Below are 10,329 nucleotides of genomic sequence, written 5' to 3'. Positions count from 1 at the left end.
GTGTCTCGTCTGGTTAATGGCGCATGGGACCCGAGGAAGGGGCGGGCCGACTGCTGGGGGCCGACCTCCCTCGGGTCCGACTGGTGGGGCTCTAGCCGTCTTCCGAGCTCTCGCTGATTGGTGGGGCCCGTCATCCTTGGGCCGTACCGACAGGCCGTCGTGGGAGCAGGACTCCGCCTGCTTGTGGTGATGTCAGGGATGGTATGGCAACAGTGCCGTTCCTGGCGGAGATCTCCACTGGTACGGTGCACTGTGGCCACGCCTGTCCCTAGATGGGGGGGGGGGATGGGCTACACTGTAGCCATCCCCTGTCTTGTCTTTCTTGATGAGGGCGCGGGTTTTGTTGGCTCCACGAGCCGACTGCTAGGGGCCGGCTTCTCTGGAACTTGGCCGTCTACGGGCAGCCGGCTATTCCTTCAGCCGGCCACCAGATGGCGGCACTTCATCTTGGTGCCTTGAGGGGCGCAGCCAACTCCGATGTCTTGAAAGGTTCTAGGCCTCGGGTTAGCCTACCCATGGCCCATTACTCTGACATGCTACTTATATTATGCTAGTCTACACTCTTCTAATGCTGCAAGATGCTAGTCTTCGATAGGCTAGGCTTTCCCTTCTCTTCTAGCATTTTTGTAGTTCAGTCCAAAGATATAGGCCCATTCCTTTGATACTAATGCATACTTAGTATATATCTGATGTAAGTCTTGCTAGTACTTTGGATGAGTACTCACAGTTGCTTTGCTACCTCTTTTCCCCCATACCCGATTGTTGCGATTGATATGTCTCCAACGTATCTATAATTTTTGATCGTTCCATGTTGTTACATTATCATTCTTGGATGTTTCACAATCATTTTATAGCAACTTTATATCATTTTTTGGGACTAACCTATTGACATAGTGCCCAGTGCCAGTTGCTGTTTTTTGCTTGTTTTTTACATCGCAGAAAATCAATACCAAACGCAGTCCAAATGCAGCAAAACTTTTTGAAGATTTTTTATGGACCAGAAGACACAACCTGGTCCAAAGAAGTACCAGAGGGGTACCCCGAGTGGGGGGCACAACCCACCTGGGAGCGCTTGGGGGCTTAGGCGCACCCTGGTGGGTTGTGCCCACCTCAGTGGCATCCCACACTGCCTCCTCGCCCTATAAATACCCAAATATTCTAGAAACCCTAGGGGAGTCGATGAAACACAATTCCATCCGTCGTAAGTTCCAGAACCACCAGATCCAATCTAGACACCATCACGGAGGGGTTCATCATCCTCATTGGTGCCTCTCGATGATGTGTGAGTAGTTCATCATAGACCTATGGATCCTTAGGCAGTAGCTAGATGGCTTCCTCTCTCTCTTTTGATTCTCAATACAATGGTCTCTTGAAGATCTATTTGATGTAACTCTTTTTTGCGGTGTGTTTGTTGGGATCCGATGAACTTTGAGTTTATGATCAGATCTATATATCCATGAAAGTTATTTGAGTTTTGATCTCTTATATGCATGATTATTTATAGCCTTGTATTTCATCTTTGAATCTTTGGTTTAGTAGGCCAACTATATCGATTTTTCTTGCCATGGGAAGAGGTTCTTTGTGATGGGTTCGATCATGCGGTGTTCTTTTCCAGTGACAGAAGGGGCATCAAGACACACACGTACCATTGCTATTAAGGATAACAAGATGGGGGCTATTCCTACATGAATAGATCCTATCTACATCATGCCATCATTCTTATTGCATTACTCCGTTTCTCCATGAACTTAATACATTAAATGCATGCTGGATAGCGGTCGATGTGTGGAGTAATAGTAGTAGATGCAGGCAGGAGTCGGTCTACTAATCTTGGACGCGATGCCTATATATTGATCATTGCCTGGATATCGTCGTAATTATTTGAGGTTCTATCAATTGCCCAACAATTATTTGTTTACCCACCGTGTGCTATTTCTTGAAAGAAGCCACTAGTGAAATCTACGGCCCCCGGGTCTATTCTTTATCATATTTGCTTTGAGATCTATTTTTTATTTGCTTTTGTTTTCAGATCTATTATTCCAAAAACCCAAAAATACCGTGCTGAACTTTTTGTTACTTATTTTATTTTGTGTTATTGCGATATCTATTTATCCGAAATCATACAAACAAATCTATCTTTTGCCCGAGGAAGGATTGACAGCCCCCCTTATGCGTTGGGTTGCAGGTATTTGTTCTTTGTGTGTAGTTACCGTTTACATAGTGTTGCTTGGTTCTCCTACTAGATTGATACCTTGGTTTCATAACCGAGGGGAATACCTACCATGGTTGTACTGCATCATCCCTTCCTTTTTGGGGAAATACCGACGTAGTTCAAGCTGCATCAAAAGGAATTTCTGGCGCCGTTGCCGGGGAGACATCATCACCATCTGTCAGGTTCCTAATCACAAATCTCATCTCCTTGCAATTTACATTATCTGCCATTTGCCTCTCGTTTTCATCTTCCCCACTTAAAAAATATTTTCCGTTTTATTCGCCCTCTTTTTCGTTCGTCATTTTCTCGCCAGATCTATTTTCCTGTGCAATCTTGCTTGCTTTGTCGTTATGGCTAGTTCTTCCTCTATTGCTTGTACCCCCGAGAATGAGGTTCTTAATTTTAATCAAAGGGGAGGGGAGAATCTAAAAGATTCTTGGTATAGAATTTGCAATGCTCATAATAGATCTATTCATAAGCAATCTACCGTTGTTCTTCTTTGCAATTTTTATGTGGGCATTACCACTTGGTATAGATTCGTCCTTGATACGATTACCGGTGGAGATATCTTGATGTGTCCATCTTTGGATGCTTTTAATGCTATGGGAAATCTAGTGGGATCACCACCTATCATTGTTAATGAAACAAATTTGACTCTCAAGCATGTTCTGCAAAGATTAGACGCTATTGAAAAGAAGATGATTACTGAGGATCAAATTGGAAATTTGGATAAAAGAATGCATAATCTTGCTAATAAATTTGGGTCAAAGGCAGAAGAGTTGTTTAAGCTACTAAACTGTAATCAATGAAAGAATTGAAGAAATCCCCTCTCAGATTGATAAGTTGGAAGACATTTTTAGTAACTTAAGCTCCGCCTTTTCTTCCGTTAAAACTATTGAAAAAACTCCTGTAAAAATTTGCAAGTTTACTCAAGCCACTAAGAACAAGGGTGCCACTTCTAATAACAACAGAGAAGATCTTGAAATGATTAGTATTCATCCCGATTTTGTTGAAGTGATAAAAGATCCTACTTGGAAGAATGAATTTTTCAATCTTGTTCCTAGGAGTATTGTTATTGAAAATTTATATGCTAAATATTTGAAGAATTTTGGTTGTGTGATTAAGGAATTGGAAACTAAAGATGATAATACTTGAATCTATGCATTATGCCTAGCTAGGGGCAGAAAACGATAAGGCTTGTTGGTAGGCAACCCAATGAATAAATTTTATTTTTGCCTTTTTCTTTCTGTTCTTGAGTGTTTGCACAATTATGCTACTGTTATGATTGTTTTTTTATGTTTTAATTAGTGTTTGTGCCAAGTAAAGCCTTTGGGATCGTGTTGGGTGATAGTTGATTTGATCTTGTTGAAAAATAGAAACTTTTGTGCCCAGTAAAATAGTTTTCAGAATTCATAGAAGCTCGATAAAATCCCGATTTTTGTACACAAGATTGATATTCAAATTGCGTATGTTATCCTATTTTTTATAGAATTTTTGAAGTTACATAAGTATATGAAGTTTTTAGATTGCTACAGACTGTTCTATTTTTGACAGATTCTATTTTCTTTGTGATGTGCACTTATTTTGATGAATCTACGGTTTGTATTGGAGGGTATAAGCCATGGTAAAGTTAGAATACAGTAGGTATAATGCAAAAATAAAATCTGAATGGATTTGTAATAGTACTTAGGTGGTGATTTGCTTTGTTATACTAACGGATATCACGAAGGTTTTGTTCAGTTTTGTGTGATTGAAGTTTCCAAGTTTTGGGTGAGATCATCACTGGTACGCGTCGGTCCTAAACAAACGGTTTTTAATCCCTTTTTGCGACGGCATTCGGAACCTTCTCCTAGTGAGTGTGGGTGATAGGGTGGTCCTTCCCACACGACCAAGAAACCGTTGGGGATATGCCCTCCTGGCACACACGCTCGGCAAAATGAGGTCGTGTGCGACCGGCGAGCGCTCAAATACGGAAATACGTACAGTAGTGCTAAAAAATACAGTTATACGATGAAATTGTTTCCGGTCGCAAGTACATCCCACACAGTCAGTCCCCGCTAAACATTTCTGTTCGTATATACATCCCACATAGTCGCTACAAGGAAAACGTTTGCGCAAGGTGGCGTAACGCAAACAGTTTTAAAAAGAATGTCATGTGTGATTGTTCATTGATCCAACACGGTTTATTCCTAGAAACTGTGTGCATTGCCTGAGGTCATCGCCCACGGTGTTTTCTCATTAACCGTTTGCAATAGGAAAACCCAATTAGCAGGCTAATTGCCCTATTATTAATAATCCATTTACTAATCTAATTGTAATTCATATTAAGCACATAATATATTCCATTTCCATATTAAGGAAGCAGGATTTCATGATTGAAATACATCAGAGTACAACATGATATAGCTTTAGCACTCAGCTACCCCATTACACAACTGCACCAGTAGCAAGTTTCACATGCATCATCTAGAACCTTTCGAAATTAACATCATAGACGGTACATAGAGAGATGCATCTCATCTGGAAAACTGCTGAAGCGGAAGGTGAATATTGAGCCTTCATTCGTGTTGAAGGTCTTTGCAACTTTAGGCTAGTGCCCGTGAATGATTGACCGTCCATCCTTCGACCTCTTCAGGAACACTTCAATATTGAATCGTGGGTGTTGTATGAAAACTTTCCTCGCCTCCTGACCACAGAGGTGGTTTGAGAGGTAATCACCAGTGAACACTGAAAATAAGGATGTGCATAAATATCTTCTCTATATTGGAAACAGGGCAAATGAATAAAAAAAAGGCAAGGTATAATAGTTAGTACCATCTTGTAAACCTTAGTGCTTCCCATTGTTTCCCTGCAACACATATAAGGTAGTTAGTCATCAGGTTAAGTAAGTGTTCGCATGCTATCAGTAAAATATGTTGATGAAAATTAAGCACATTGCAGATTCATCAAATTAATTCAAGCCACATGGAAACCCATTTATCCAAACCAAGCATGATTAAGAACTAGGAAATATAGCACATGTATATGTTTCTCATGTATTAAGTGCAACCAAATTTGATTTATTCCTCACATGGTATACAATAACATAATGCAGCCATAGCAATTGAACACCGCATTGCAGAATTGAACCAAGTAATTAACTAAACACCACAACAAATGAACCAAACGTTAACTGAGCACCACATTGCACAATATAACATACTCCTAATAGAAGATCAGACAGTTAACCAAACCAATCATCCTTGACAACTTGGAAATATAGCAATTGTATTTGTTTCTCATGTATTTAGTATAGCCAAATTCGATTTATTTCTCACATGGTATACAATAACAGAATGCAGCCACAACAATTGAACATCGCATTGCATAATTGAACCAAGTAGTTAACTAAACACCACAACAAATGAACCAAACGTTAACTGAGAACCACATTGCACAATATAATGATACTCCTAATAGAAGATCATATAGTTAACCAAACCAAGCATGCTTAACAACTTGGAAATATAGCAATTTTATTTGTTTCTCATGTATTTAGTACAGCCAAATTCGATTTATTCGTCACATGGTATACAATAACAGAATGCAGCCACAACAATTGAACATCGCATTGCAGAATTGAACCAAGCAGTTAACTAAACACCACAACAAGTGAACCAAGCCACAACAAATGAACCACGCAGTTAACTAAACACCAATTGAACAATATAACATACTCCTAATAGAAGATCATACCGTTAACCAAACCAAGCATGCTTAACAACTTGGAAATATTGCACCCTGAAGAATTGAACATCACATTTGCAGAATTGAACCAAGCAGTTAATTGAACACCACATTGCACGACATATAGAACTTATACACTATAGCATAAGATTGCATGGTAAAAGTAGATAGCACAATTCACTAGAATTTGTTAAGGAAAGGCAGTAGCTAGCAAACTGAACATGGGTCCTTATAGTGAGATAATAAAACAAGCTACTCCTCATTGTCAAAGATATCGATGATGATTGGCTCCTTGGACATGGAAGAGGGCGAGGCCTCCGCATCGTGGGTGCCCTCGTTGTAGTGGTGAGTTGCCTGAACCGCTCCGGGCACCAACCTGCTGGCTCTTGAGATGAGGTAAGCACTGCACGCTGAGAAAACACCTCGTAGTCTTCGTCGAAGGCACCGATGATGGCCTCGAGAAAACACCACGAACTATCATTTAAAGCAGCCAACCGCGTTGCGGCGTCGGCGCGTGATGCGTCAACGGTGGCCTTGACGACGAGGTGCTCCTCCAAGATCTGGGGGTCGGCACGAATGACAGCCATCGCGACCTCATCCACGTGTGCGGCCGTGATTTGCTTCTCCGCTGCCAAATGCTCCTTGAGGTCCTGGCTATACCGCGTGCACCATGGCTTAGGCCGACGCTTATTTGGTGGAGGTGTCGGGGATTTGGGCGGAAGGTGTCACGCTCGCACCGGCGGTCGGGGCATGTGGGATGTGGAAGGAGGAGGAGGATGGGGGTCGGGTGTGGATTACCTGCCTGGATAGGCGAGGCCGAGCAACGTGAAGGAGGGTCGCCGGAGAGGAGGCGGTGGCGCTGCAAGCAAGGAGTGAAGGTTTCAACTTGGAAAGGAAGGCGGAAATAGGGGAAATGCGGCTTTTGGTAAGGGGGAGGGGGCAGGGAGGTATATATTTCCGCGGAAGCCGAAAATTTGGAATCGCTTCAGCCAAAAAATGGCACACAAAGTGTCATCAGACACGGTCCCTTATTCAGACACGGCCCGAAGATATTTTGTGCTGCATCTCACACGGTTGGTTATAATAAACTATGTGGGATGTACTTGATTTTTCGTCTTGATTTGAATTACATAATGGGGTCACAGCGGCCATGGACAGTGTTTGAATGGCTAGACCTTTTATCTGCAGTGATCATGCAACTATATGTGTGTCATAAAAGAATTGGAATTATTCAAGGTTCATTTGGACATTTTTATGCATTAAGTGAGTTTTCAATGCATTTATGTGCATAATTCAAATTTGAACTACATGCACCTGCTCCAGTGCATATAAATTGGTAAAGATCAAATCTTTGTCCTTGGGTGCATGCTTAGGTCCCATGCAAGAAATGGGAATGAATTTCAAACACCAGGGCACTGTTGATTGCCGGCAAAACATTGAGATGCCTGGTTTTTAAATTCTAGTAAATCCAAAACTCGTCTGAAATTCATAAAACTTGGCATGCTATCATGGAGCGGCATGAACATGCCGTGGTAAATTTTTTATCCCATTCGGGGCAGGTTTGGGTATATGCTTCTCACAAACCTGAGCTTCTCACAACAAGCATGATGGTTTCGGTAGGGAACGCCCCACCTTTGGGGACAAAACGATATCCATTGCCTCTTATTGCTTTCAAATTTTTTCTCGTGTCAACATAGAACAACAGGAGTGTTATGTTATTTTTTGTGATTTTTCGGTGTTCGTTTGGACATTTTTATGCATTAACTGAGTTTTCAATGCATTTATGTGCATAATTCAAATTTGAACTACATGCACATGCTTCGGTGCATATAAATTGGTTGAAAAATCAAATCTTTGTCCTTGGGTGCATGCTTAGGTCCCATGCAAGAAGTGGGAATGAATTTCAAACACCAGGGCACCGTTGATTGCCGGCAAAACATTGAGATGCCTGGTTTTTAAATTCTAGTAAATCCAAAACTCGTTTGAAATTCATGAAACTTGGGATGCTATCATGGAGCGGCATCAACATGCCGTGGTAATTTTTTTGTCCCATTTGGGGCAGGTTTGGGTATATGCTTCTCACAAACCAAAGCTTCTCACAACAAGCATGATGGTTTTGGTAGGGAACGCCCCAACTTTGGGGGCGAAATGATATCCATTGCCTCTTATTGCTTTATAATTTTTTTCTCATGTCAACATAGAACAACAGGAGTGTTATGTTATTTTTTGTGATTTTTCGGGGTTTGTTTGGACATTTTTATGAATTAAGTGAATTTTCAATGCATTTATGTGCATAATTCAAATTTGAACTACATGCACATGCTCCGGTGCATATAAATTGGGTGAAAAATCAAATCTTTTGTCCTTGGGTGCATGCTTAGGTCCGATGCAAGAAATGAGAATGAATGTCAAACACCCTGCCACCATCACTCGGCTGCGAACATTGAGATGCCTGGTTTTTAAATTCTAGTAAATCCAAAACTCGTCTAAAATTTAATGAAACTTGGCATGCATCATGGAGCGGCATCAATATGCCGTGGTAATTTTTTGTCCCATTTGGGGCAGGTTTGGGTATATGCTTCTCACAATCCAGAGCTTCTCACAACAAGCATGATGGTTTCAGACAGAACACCCGCATGCAAAGTGAGAGCAGGATTTGTGCATCTCTTGAATACTAACGGTTCTTTTGGATGACCCGTGCGAACCACTTACAAACAATTTGGTGCGATTTGCATCTGTCATATTGGGTATGTTGCCATTTGTCAAACTAGAAAGATTGACATTTGTTGATCTAGTAACATTGCCATTTGCCAACCTTGTAACACTGCGATTTGTCAAAATATGAAGCTAAAAATCACCAACAGTATCTAATTTTTGCAACTAAAATTTAGTAATTAAGCATAGATGGAGGCGAGGAGGCGTGTTCAGCCAGACGTGCAGCGGGCGACGCAGTACTATTCGATTTGACAGCAGGTGGCGCAGTTCCCCATACAGCTTTAATGCAAACGAGGGAGAGGGTAGCTGTTCCCGAAATGTTGAAAGGCCAATGATGCATCCTCCTTCAATTGGCATCGTGTGAATGCATGAGGGAAGTAATGGGAGGACCAGGAAAAGAGAGGCAGCATGATGTGAATGCAACGCAGTTTGCACTCATATAAAGGCGCCCCTCCATTCCAATGCAAATACCACATCGTACGCACCTAAGCATTTACCTAAGCACCTACACTAATAAGCGTAAAAGTGCTCACTCCAGACCCATGGCGGCGATGCGCGCGAGTAACCAGCGGCTGTGCAAGATGGTCCACGATGCTGGCCTGCAGCATGGCACCGTGGATCGTCTCCATTCGGTGTTGGCGAACGGCTGGTGGATGGCCGCCATCGACGCCAGCTACGACTCTCAATTGGACCAGATGATCGTTTCGCACCACCAACAGGTTCATTGTAACCTCTTTCAAGCACTGGTGGCCCTGCGACTGCCCGCCGACGCCACGAAGAATGTCCACCTGGAGGTCTCTCTCGCCGCGAGGCGCCTCGCCCTGCAAGAAACCGTCGACCTACACATCTGTGTGTATGAGCGAATCGTGTACATAGGTATCTATAAGGCCAGTGAGGACGCTACGATGTTGGCCTTCTTCAGTAGGCTGGAAGCCTTGGATGCCTTTCTTCAGAAGCACCTTGACCTCGCCACAAAAGCCGCCGCTCCTTAGCCGCCGGTTGGTAGCCCGACCGGCGCATTGAGTTGAGGAGGAGGAGGTCGTACGTTGATGGATGCATCTTTCTTCTCGCCTTCTGTAACCACCACTACGATCGCATCATCATGGACTTAATTCTTATTTTGCTATTGCATTCTCATTCCAGTCAATACAAACATGTGCGACCCCTTTGCTCAATACAGACATGTCTGTTCCAGTCTTATTTTGATTGGCTTGAATGAAGGTCTATCCCGCCATTAGGCGCCGCAGCGCGCTGTGCTCGCCGTTAGGCGCCGCGGCATGCTCTGCTCGCGTCTGTTGGCGCGCTCTGCTCGCGTCCATCGGCGCGCTCGGCTTGTGGACAACTTTTCCTTGCGTGCTCAACTGCTATATGCGGAGCGCTCTGCTCACATCCCTTCCCGCGTGCTTTGCCAATGTTTGGGCATGCACATGATCACGTCGGGGGCCCCGTATGCATGCGGTTGCGCCACGCGCGTTGCCACGCGATGCCGTTACATGCGGCACGATGGAGTTACACGTTGCAAATTAGGACTGCCATCAGGGCCTGCCGATATTCCTGGCCGTCCGGCTTCCCCTTTAATTCCCGCGGCCATTATAACCTTAATCTCTTCAACCTTTCGATCGTGCCCCACAACACAACATGCACACCCACAAAAACACATAGAGAGGGGATGTCCA

Source organism: Triticum dicoccoides, chromosome 6A (assembly GCF_002162155.2).
Source record: "Triticum dicoccoides isolate Atlit2015 ecotype Zavitan chromosome 6A, WEW_v2.0, whole genome shotgun sequence".
Lineage (NCBI taxonomy): Eukaryota > Viridiplantae > Streptophyta > Magnoliopsida > Poales > Poaceae > Triticum > Triticum dicoccoides.
The sequence above is the reverse complement of the archived record's forward strand: the minus strand, read 5'-3'. Positions refer to the sequence as shown.